Source organism: Mus musculus, chromosome 8, assembly GCF_000001635.26.
Source record: "Mus musculus strain C57BL/6J chromosome 8, GRCm38.p6 C57BL/6J".
NCBI lineage: Eukaryota > Metazoa > Chordata > Mammalia > Rodentia > Muridae > Mus > Mus musculus.
The window spans coordinates 54,868,990-54,881,212 of NC_000074.6; the positions used below are offsets into that span (position 1 = coordinate 54,868,990).

The 12,223-nt window shown below is 37.4% G+C and overlaps 1 protein-coding gene across 1 annotated transcript in view; it reads left to right on the forward strand.

Moving 5' to 3' along the window:
* The window catches only part of Gpm6a (glycoprotein m6a), a 281,445-nt gene that overhangs the window by 89,556 nt on the left and 179,666 nt on the right, over window positions 1-12,223 (forward strand). The gene's annotated exons all lie outside the window — the stretch shown is intronic.

The following is a 12,223-nucleotide window of genomic DNA, read 5'->3' on the forward strand; positions in this document are numbered from 1 at the left end:
CTAACAGAGTCACCTGAAGAACAAGCTCTTAACAGTGACAACTAAAACAGCTAGCTTCAGAGATTACCAGATGGCGAAAGGCAAACGTAAGAATCCTACTAACAGAAATCAAGACCACTCACCATCATCAGAACGCAGCACTCCCACCCCACCTAGTCCTGGGCACCCCAACACAACCGAAAATCTAGACCCAGATTTAAAAACATTTTTCATGATGATGATAGAGGACATCAAGAAGGACTTTCATAAGTCACTTAAAGAATTATAGGAGAGCACTGCTAAAGAGTTACAGGCCCTTAAAGAAAAGCAGGAAAACACAGCCAAACAGGTGATGGAAATGAACAAAACCATACTAGAACTAAAAGGGGAAGTAGACACAATAAAGAAAACCCAAAGCGAGGCAACGCTGGAGATAGAAACCCTAGGAAAGAGATCTGGAACCATAGATGCGAGCATCAGCAACAGAATACAAGAAATGGAAGAGAGAATCTCAGGTGCAGAAGATTCCATAGAGAACATCGACACAACAGTCAAAGAAAATACAAAATGCAAAAGGATCCTAACTCAAAACATCCAGGTAATCCAGGACACAATGAGAAGACCAAACCTACGGATAATAGGAATTGATGAGAATGAAGATTTTCAACTTAAAGGGCCAGCTAATATCTTCAACAAAATAATAGAAGAAAACTTCCCAAACATAAAAAAAGAGATGCCCATGATCATACAAGAAGCCTACAGAACTCCAAATAGACTGGACCAGAAAAGAAATTCCTCCCGACACATAATAATCAGAACAACAAATGCACTAAATAAAGATAGAATATTAAAAGCAGTAAGGGAGAAAGGTCAAGTAACATATAAAGGAAGGCCTATCAGAATTACACCAGACTTTTCACCAGAGACTATGAAAGCCAGAAGAGCCTGGACAGATGTTATACAGACACTAAGAGAACACAAATGCCAGCCCAGGCTACTATACCCGGCCAAACTCTCAATTACCATAGATGGAGAAACCAAAGTATTCCACGACAAAACCAAATTCACACAATATCTTTCCATGAATCCAGCCCTTCAAAGGATAATAACAGAAAAGAAGCAATACAAGGACGGAAATCACGCCCTAGAATAACCAAGAAAGTAATCCCTCAACAAACCAAAAAGAAGACAGCCACAAGAACAGAATGCCAACTCTAACAACAAAAATAAAAGGGAGCAACAATTACTTTTCCTTAATATCTCTTAATATCAATGGTCTCAATTCCCCAATAAAAAGACATAGACTAACAGACTGGCTACACAAACAGGACCCAACATTCTGCTGCTTACAGGAAACCCATCTCAGGGAAAAAGACAGACACTACCTCAGAGTGAAAGGCTGGAAAACAATTTTCCAAGCAAATGGACTGAAGAAACAAGCTGGAGTAGCCATTTTAATATCGGATAAAATCGACTTCCAACCCAAAGTTATCAAAAAAGACAAGGAGGGACACTTCATACTCATCAAAGGTAAAATCCTCCAAGAGGAACTCTCAATTCTGAATATCTACGCACCAAATGCAAGGGCAGCCACATTCATTAGAGACACTTTAGTAAAGCTCAAAGCATACATTGCACCTCACACAATAATAGTGGGAGACTTCAACACACCACTTTCTTCAAAGGACAGATCGTGGAAACAGAAACTAAACAGGGACACAGTGAAACTAACAGAAGTTATGAAACAAATGGACCTGACAGATATCTACAGAACATTTTATCCTAAAACAAAAGGATATACCTTCTTCTCAGCACCTCACGGGACCTTCTCCAAAATTGACCATATAATTGGTCACAAAACAGGCCTCAATAGATACAAAAATATTGAAATTGTCCCATGTATCCTATCAGACCACCATGGCCTAAGACTGATCTTCAATAACAACATAAATAATGGAAAGCCAACATTCACGTGGAAACTGAACAACACTCTTCTCAATGATAACTTGGTCAAGGAAGGAATAAAGAAAGAAATTAAAGACTTTTTAGAGTTTAATGAAAATGAAGCCACAACGTACCCAAACCTATGGGACACAATGAAAGCATTTCTAAGAGGGAAACTCATAGCTCTGAGTGCCTCCAAGAAGAAACGGGAGACAGCACATACTAGCAGCTTGACAACACATCTAAAAGCCCTAGAAAAAAAGGAAGCAAATTCACCCAAGAGGAGTAGACGGCAGGAAATAATCAAACTCAGGGGTGAAATCAACCAAGTGGAAACAAGAAGAACTATTCAAAGAATTAACCAAACGAGGAGTTGGTTCTTTGAGAAAATCAACAAGATAGATAAACCCTTAGCTAGACTCACTAAAGGGCACAGGGACAAAATCCTAATTAACAAAATCAGAAATGAAAAGGGAGACATAACAACAGATCCTGAAGAAATCCAAAACACCATCAGATCCTTCTACAAAAGGCTATACTCAACAAAACTGGAAAACCTGGACGAAATGGACAAATTTCTGGACAGATACCAGGTACCAAAGTTGAATCAGGATCAAGTTGACCATCTAAACAGTCCCATATCACCTAAAGAAATAGAAGCAGTTATTAATAGTCTCCCAACCAAAAAAAGCCCAGGACCAGATGGGTTTAGTGCAGAGTTCTATCAGACCTTCAAAGAAGATCTAATTCCAATTCTGCACAAACTATTTCACAAAATAGAAGTAGAAGGTACTCTACCCAACTCATTTTATGAAGCCACTATTACTCTGATACCTAAACCACAGAAAGATCCAACAAAGATAGAGAACTTCAGACCAATTTCTCTTATGAATATCGATGCAAAAATCCTCAATAAAATTCTCGCTAACCGAATCCAAGAACACATTAAAGCAATCATCCATCCTGACCAAGTAGGTTTTATTCCAGGGATGCAGGGATGGTTTAATATACGAAAATCCATCAATGTAATCCATTATATAAACAAACTCAAAGACAAAAACCACATGATCATCTCGTTAGATGCAGAAAAAGCATTTGACAAGATCCAACACCCATTCATGATAAAAGTTTTGGAAAGATCAGGAATTCAAGGCCCATACCTAAACATGATAAAAGCAATCTACAGCAAACCAGTAGCCAACATCAAAGTAAATGGAGAGAAGCTGGAAGCAATCCCACTAAAATCAGGGACTAGACAAGGCTGCCCACTTTCTCCCTACCTTTTCAACATAGTACTTGAAGTATTAGCCAGAGCAATTCGACAACAAAAGGAGATCAAGGGGATACAAATTGGAAAAGAGGAAGTCAAAATATCACTTTTTGCAGATGATATGATAGTATATATAAGTGACCCTAAAAATTCTACCAGAGAACTCCTAAACCTGATAAACAGCTTCGGTGAAGTAGCTGGATATAAAATAAACTCAAACAAGTCAATGGCCTTTCTCTATACAAAGAATAAACAGGCTGAGAAAGAAATTAGGGAAACAACACCCTTCTCAATAGTCACAAATAATATAAAATATCTTGGCGTGACTCTAACTAAGGAAGTGAAAGATCTGTATGATAAAAACTTCAAATCTCTGAAGAAAGAAATTAAGGAAGATCTCAGAAGATGGAAAGATCTCCCATGCTCATGGATTGGCAGGATCAACATTGTAAAAATGGCTATTTTGCCAAAAGCAATCTACAGATTCAATGCAATCCCCATCAAAATTCCAACTCAATTCTTCAACGAATTAGAAAGAGCAATCTGCAAATTCATCTGGAATAACAAAAAACCTAGGATAGCAAAAGCTCTTCTCAAGGATAAAAGTACCTCTGGTGGAATCACCATGCCAGACCTAAAGCTTTACTACAGAGCAATTGTGATAAAAACTGCATGGTACTGGTATAGAGACAGACAAGTAGACCAATGGAATAGAATTGAAGACCCAGAAATGAACCCACACACCTATGGTCACTTGATCTTCGACAAGGGAGCTAAAACCATCCAGTGGAAGAAAGACAGCATTTTCAACAATTGGTGCTGGCACAACTGGTTGTTATCGTGTAGAAGAATGCGAATCGATCCATACTTATCTCCTTGTACTAAGGTAAAATCTAAGTGGATCAAGGAACTTCACATAAAACCAGAGACACTGAAACTTATAGAGGAGAAAGTGGGGAAAAGCCTTGAAGATATGGGCACAGGGGAAAAATTCCTGAACAGAACAGCAATGGCTTGTGCTGTAAGATCGAGAATTGACAAATGGGACCTAATGAAACTCCAAAGTTTCTGCAAGGCAAAAGACACCGTCAATAAGACAAAAAGACCACCAACAGATTGGGAAAGGATCTTTACCTATCCTAAATCAGATAGGGGACTAATATCCAACATATATAAAGAACTCAAGAAGGTGGACTTCAGAATATCAAATAACCCCATTAAAAAATGGGGCTCAGAACTGAACAAAGAATTCTCACCTGAGGAATACCGAATGGCAGAGAAGCACTTGAAAAAATGTTCAACATCCTTAATCATCAGGGAAATGCAAATCAAAACAACCCTGAGATTCCACCTCACACCAGTCAGAATGGCTAAGATCAAAAATTCAGGTGACAGCAGATGCTGGCGTGGATGTGGAGAAAGAGGAACACTCCTCCATTGTTGGTGGGAGTGCAGGCTTGTACAACCACTCTGGAAATCAGTCTGGCGGTTCCTCAGAAAACTGGACATAGTACTACCGGAGAATCCAGCAATACCTCTCCTGGGCATATATCCAGAAGATGCCCCAACAGGTAAGAAGGACACATGCTCCACTATGTTCATAGCAGCCTTATTTATAATAGCCAGAAGCTGGAAAGAACCTAGAAGCCCCTCAACAGAGGAATGGATACAGAAAATGTGGTACATCTACACAATGGAGTACTACTCAGCTATTAAAAAGAATGAATTTATGAAATTCCTAGGCAAATGGATGGACCTGGAGGGCATCATCCTGAGTGAGGTAACACATTCACAAAGGAACTCACACAATATGTACTCAGTGATAAGTGGATATTAGCCCCAAACCTAGGATACCCAAGATATAAGATATAATTTGCTAAACACATGAAACTCAAGAAGAATGAAGACTGAAGTGTGGACACTATGCCCCTCCTTAGATTTGGGAACAAAACACCCATGGAAGGAGTTACAGAGACAAAGTTTGGAGCTGAGATGAAAGGATGGACCATGTAGAGACTGCCATATCCAGGGATCTACCCCATAATCAGCATCCAAATGCTGACACCATTGCATACACTAGCAAGATTCTATCGAAAGGACCCAGATGTAGCTGTCTCTTGTGAGACTATGCCAGGGCCTAGCAAACACAGAAGTGGATGCTCACAGTCAGCTAATGGATGGATCATAGGGCTCCCAATGGAGGAGCTAGAGAAAGTAGCCAAGGAGCTAAAGGGATCTGCAACCCTATAGGTGGAACAACATTATGAACTAACCAGTACCCCGGAGCTCTTGACTCTAGCTGCATATATATCAAAAGATGGCCTAGTCGGCCATCACTGGAAAGAGAGGCCCATTGGACTTGCAAACTTTATATGCCCCAGTACAGGGGAACACCAGGGCCAAAAAGGGGGAGTGGGTGGGCAGGGGAGTGGGGGTGGGTGGATATGGGGGACTTTTGGTATAGCATTGGAAATGTAAATGAGTTAAATACCTAATAAAAAATGGAAAAAAAAAACCCACAAATTTTGTTTTACGTACATGTGCCTGTTTAAGCATCCAATATGAGTTTGATTCGGTAAAATTGTAGGAAAACAGCTTGCTTGCTATGACTAAGAAAATAAATACTGAATCATAAAAAAAAAAAAAAAAAAAAAAAAACTTTTTCCTGAAGCAGCAACAAAAATGATTACTTCCTCCATATTTTCAGGTTCCCTGTGTGAACTATATTTCTCTGAATTGCTGTTGGTAAATTCTGCAATAAAATAAAAAGTTGTGAAAGAGTCAACATGTTCATTGACTTGACCATGCAATTACACCATCACTATACTCCAATAGCACCTTATTCATAGAAATATCTAGTAAAGAGTAAAATAAAACAAGTAAAGATCAGTATGTTAAGGAAGATTAAGTAGAAGAATGAGCAGAGTCTTTGGACATAAAGAACAAGATTTTGTTCCCTAGACTAGGCTAACTTGGTCCTTATCCAGACCCCAAAGAGAATAGACAACCACTGTATGGCTTGCACGTGGATAGCCATGACTGAGCAACAGAGCTCTCTGCCCTGACCTCAGTCTTGACATTTATATTGGGTTCTTTACTGTTGTGATAAAACACATAACTAAGGCAAACCGTAAAAGGAAGGGACTATGTAGCTTAATGTTCCAGAGAGGTAGTAGTCATGGCAGATCAGTATGGCAACATTCAGCAGACATGTTGTTTGGAATAGAATCTGAGTGTTCGCATCTGTAGCGGCAAGCAAGAAGCAGAGAGAATTAGCTAGGAATGGTGAATAGCTTTGAAATCTGACAACCAACACACAGTGATGGACTTGCTCTACCAAGGCCTCATCACCCACCATTTCAGCAACACCAACTAGGGACCAAGTATTCAAATGTCAGTGACCATAGGGGACATTCTCATTTAAGTCACCACAGCATTGATAGTTTGGAAAGAAGCCATCTAGAATGACATTAGTGCAACAACAACAACAAATTTCCAGACATTCAAACCTCAGAAGGAAGATAAGAGTTCAGTGAACTTTACCATAGCATTCAGTTGCCATCTATCTAGCTTCTAAAGCAGTTCCCTGATAATGTGCCTTGTGACCTCATGACCATGGCTTTGGCAGTTTGGAGTATCTCAAGAGACTTACCAAACCAAACCAAACCAAACCAAACCAAACCAAACCAAACCAAACCAAACCAAACAAAACAAAACAACAAAACAAACAAACAAACAAAAAAACATTAAGGAAGAAAGTCATGGGCAAGAGAAGCTTGGAGGATGGCATCCTTACAAGGATGTCTGAGGCAGCACTACTTACAAAGTGAGCAACTATGTTAATTGAGTAAATTAATAAAATAATGAACATACCAGAGATGCAAAAATAGTGATATATTTTCTCAGGAGTGACCCTGTACTTTCAGTATGGTTATTCAAGAATTTTTCATAAGATAGTTGGTACATGAATTACAAACTGTAGGACACAGAGACTGTAAACCCTGTGTAAAGGATGAGAGGCAATTAGTGAGTGATAAAAGCACAGATAATGTCACAGATATAAGAAAATGGGGAAGCAAGAGGGACAAGAAGGAGCACTGTTTGTTCTTAATTTAATACTTTTCAGATGGTTAATAGAGTAACTTGGAATGAGATAAGCAAGTGAGTTGGGCTCCTTTGTACAGAATTTGATGATTCAAAGCAAAATGCCTGTGTCATCTTTTAACTAGATCATATTCATAAGAGTGATACATCGGTTGATTAATTTTATTCTTCAGAATATAAATTGAACTTTGCTTCTGTTACCCAAAGGAGGCAAATTGACTTGCCTGACAGTAGTATTGACCTTGGCTGTTTCTGGGCAAAGCCCTCTGATGTCTTTCTGCCTATCTCTCCATACATGTCATATACACCATAACAGTGCACACAAGCCACATGGAAGTTTTTTGGTACTGCGTGTGTTGATCTCTGTTCTTGGCTCGATTACAGCATCACAGCTTGCAATATTGTGAATCATAGGCTGCCTTTTCATTTTATTCTTTATTTAGTCCTATAATTATCTAAATGAGCTTTGAAATTATGAGTCGGAGCTTCAGACTAGTTTCTGACTCTGCTATTTCAAGTTTAAACTTGGTTCGATGCTTTACATGCCTAAACAGAAAAGAGCAATGGGACTTTGAAGACAGAGTCCAAGTTCCCACCACCTATCATTCTGTCTTTATACCCACCCAAGGTGTAACCACTGCACTGAAATGTGTCATTTCTTGATGTCTATTTTTGTTATTTCCTTGTCAATATCTCCCAAATAAAGACCAGCATGAAAACATTTTCGTCATGCCTTAGGCTTCATGGACATTCAAGGGATCACCAAGGATACCAAGTAAGTTCCTTCTATGGAATGGCATAGTATTTATGTACAACTTAGCCATAGTCTCCATATACTGTCAAGTATCTTAGATTATTTTTAAAATACCTTGTTTTGTTTAAATGGTATGTAAATAGTTTTTATTGCTTATTGTTTGCGAGGAATAATGACAAGAAATATAATGATATATTCCATATGGGCACAATTTAGGAGAAAAAAATTAAGTCTGTCACCCTGTTAAGTACAAGGTACCCAGAAACATAGAAGGGGAGTTGTTTGAATAAAGGGCCACATCTCAGTGACACAGACAGTGTATCATAAGAGTATGTGGAACAGTTTAAAAGGAGGCTATTAAAATAAGTACACCACAGATTTGAACTCGTGTTTAGTTACAGTGAGACTTAGGTGAGACTTTGTTCTGAGTTGCTTACAATAGAAAGTAGGAATGATTGTGTTATTGAATGTTTCATAAGCATTATTGAAATGGAAGTAATAGGACAATGCTGTTTGTAGTTAGGAAAGAAGAAAGCCACTCATTTTGGACAAGACCGGGGGTGTCTGATCATGTCTGTTTTGAGAAGGGTTGCTACTTTGCCTCCTTATGCTTTCAACCCGCACCCTGAATTACTTTTTAACTTAAGTCACAAAGTGACATTGTCAGATGGTGGTTGTAATGCTCTATAGTATTATTTTTGTTCAGTAGATGAACAAAAAGGCCATCTTATACATCTTAAAAATGTCTTCTGGGACAGCTCCAGCTTTGCTCATGTATTTCAAGAGCATCTCCTTTTGAATATAAACATATCCATATAAATATACATGCATATGCATGCCATTTATGCTACATGTGATTTTGACAAATCTGTGTTTTTAAATGGATTTAATTGGTATATGCTTGTTCTTTAACAACTTGCTTTCTTAAAGTTATTCCTGATGCTCAATCTGAAAAGTTGCCAGTCTTCTTGATATGCAGCTAACTTGCTGTGACTTTAATCTGAGATTCTGTAGTCTTCAGACAATCTGCATGTTCAACAAGACATTTTTGCCTTTTTGTATTTTGGATTTACACATGGTTTGTACATATTATGTATCATTTTCTCCTTGAATATTGACTATTTAGCTTATTTATTCATGGTATGCTTTTACTAAATGCCCATGTTTTGGATACAAGTTATGTGTATAGTCTATGAATTATCTTCTTGCATTTGTAAGGGCGTATACTCAGGAGTTTTATATTTAAATATGATCAAATACATTGGCCCTTTTCTTTAATGCTTTTGTTGTTTATGACTTAAAAAATACTAACCTATCCTGGTGACATGAATGTTTACATAAATGACGTCTTTATATTTATGATTCAAGTATGGGGTGTCCTTAGCAATAGGTTCTTACTATCAAATTCTGGAGAGTACCCAAGAGAAATGGCAATAGCTTATAATGTTTGGATAGTTTGTGGACTCCATAGACCAACAACTCAAAAAGAGATAACTCATTCCTGAAATTGTTCCTGGTACTGTTTTTGTTTTTTTGTTTTTGTTTTTTTTTTTTTTTGTTATATTGTGTTCTGCCTAGTTGGGTTATTGATCTCTCATTGTAGGAGACTACATTTAGACTCTTTTCATATATGTGTTCGTGTACAATTTAGAAACATTTTACAGCAGTTGGTTTCGCTGTGGATTTTTAAAGGGCTATTAGTGTTAGATAGCCCTCCATCCCCATAGTCCTTCATCGACTGCTTTCTCATCTTCCACTCTATTCAATCCTTCCTTTTCTGTTTCTCCCACTTACTTTTTTATAATACTACCTCGTATCCTCTCTTCATTGACTGTTCTCCTTCTCCCTCCTGGGCTTTAATTACTTGCTTAAACTCTATGGGCATTCCAAATGAAACACATAAATCTTAAAGGTTAAACACAGATGAGATGGATCATGGAACATTTTGATTCTCTTAAAACTTAATTTTTTTCATTTGCTTTTATTTGTTTACATGCAGTGCACATGTGTGAAACTTACAGAAGTCTACACTCTCCTTCCACCGTGTAAGTCAGTCAATGGCCAAGACCTTAGGCCTGGCAGAAGTTTCTTTACATGCTGAGTATTCAGTGTGCACTTTGTTAATTCTTGCTCAATATTTCTTTAAACAAAAATAATGCTTTCCAGGTATTAAATAATCAGAGACAAAAATGGCAGCAAAGTGTGGTTTTCTGTAAAAAAAAAATAAAATCACTATATTTTACATGAAGAAACTAAATTTGAATTTCCAAGGAGAGAGAAAACATATTTTTATGTAGCTAGATAGATATAATTTATTTTGAAGTTGAAACTTCTTATAATGTAATTAAGAATATTGAATTAACATAGTTTTTATGATAAACAGTGGAAAATAAGTTTTAATCATAGGCTAGGAGTATCCATGAAGAGGAGAGTGCTTATCTCTAATGTATAAGGACCATGGTTCAGTCCCTAGCACTGAAAAAACCAATCATTTCTAAAACTATTATTATACAAGTTGGCACAAATACTATGAGAAAATTTTGAGCAATAATTTTTCCATTTATAGATAATTAATGGCTTTTCAGTTTATTCAATACTCTAGTGAATGTTATTTTAAAACTGAATTGACCCAAGTTACTTTAATTATCTTGAATAGATATGCATTTTTTAAAAATTTTAATTTATAGCTGGGCATGGGGGTGCACACCTTTAATCTCAGCACTCGGGAGGCAGAGGCAGGTGGATTCTTGAGTTCGAGGCCAGCCTGGTCTACAGAGTGAGTTCCAGGACAGCCAGGTCTACATAGAGAAACCCTGTCTAAAAATAAAATAAAATAAAATAAAATTAAATTAAATTATATTAAATTTAATTTATTATTATTATTCTTTTACTTATTCACTTTACAACCTGCTCACTGACCCACTTCAGGTCACCGCCTCCCACAATCCTTCCCCAACCCATTCTTCCCTAACTGTACCCTTCAAGTCTCTGCAAGGCTAAGTTCTTCCTTCCCCACTGAGGCCAGACCTAGAACAAATCCCACATACAGGCAACAGCTTTTCAGATAGCCCTCACTCCGTTTATTTGGGACTCACATGAAGATCAACCTGAACATCTGCTACATGTATATGGGGAGGCCTAGGTCCAGCCCATGTATATTCATTGGTTGATGGTCCAGACTCTGAGAGCCCCAATGGTCCAGATTAGTTGACTCTGTTGTTTGTATCCCCTTTGGAACCCACAATCCTTCTTCCTGTTCTTCCATATGAACCCTCAAGCTCCACCCACTGTTTGGCTGTGGGTGTCAATATCTGTTTGATTCAGCTGCTGGGTGGAGCATCTCAGAGGATAACATGCTCCTGTCTGCAAGCATAACAGAGCATCATTAGTACAGGGGAATGCCAGGGCCAAGAAGTGGGAGTGGGTGGGTAGGGAAGCAGGGCACGGGGAGGGTATAGGGAACTTTCAGGATAGCATCTGAAATGTATATAAAGGAAATATCTAATTAACAAAATAGTTATCAAAGAATAAAGTAAAATAAATAGTGTTAGGGGTTGGTACTTGCCCATGGGATGGGTTAGATATACATTTCATAATATAACTTAAAATGGCAAGCTTTAGTTTAAGATCCTAATTCATTTTCAAAAATAAATGAACAAATTGCTGTTACTGTGCATTGTAGAATAAGTTAATTTTTGATATTGAATTTAGTGAAGATTTCAGTTTTGTTTGTAAGTAACTTTGGAATGTGAATCTGCTTTTCTTACTATACTAGAAATTGAACTGAAATATATACACTGATGTGCTTTCAATGACAATTTAGCTTATGAATTGAGATGCACCAGATTTTTGAGACAGCACAGGAAAAGTTAAGTGAATTTTAATAATTTTTACTTTTGGAATAGTTTTGCCTTATTTATTGTATTTTTAAATGCATATATTTCTCTTTTGTTGTTGCTATTTTAAAAATGGCAATTAGAAAATGTTTTTATATGGCTCAAATTATACTTCTGTTTTTATTTCTCTTATACTTTTACAGTGGTAGTTGACAGAAGTAGTTTAGATGTGAGTAATTAATTACATGTAAATAATGCAGCAGATTAGAAGGATTCTCTGTTTTAATATGACAATTCCTCACTGGCATCAAGAAAGCATGGATTTTGTCAAATGAT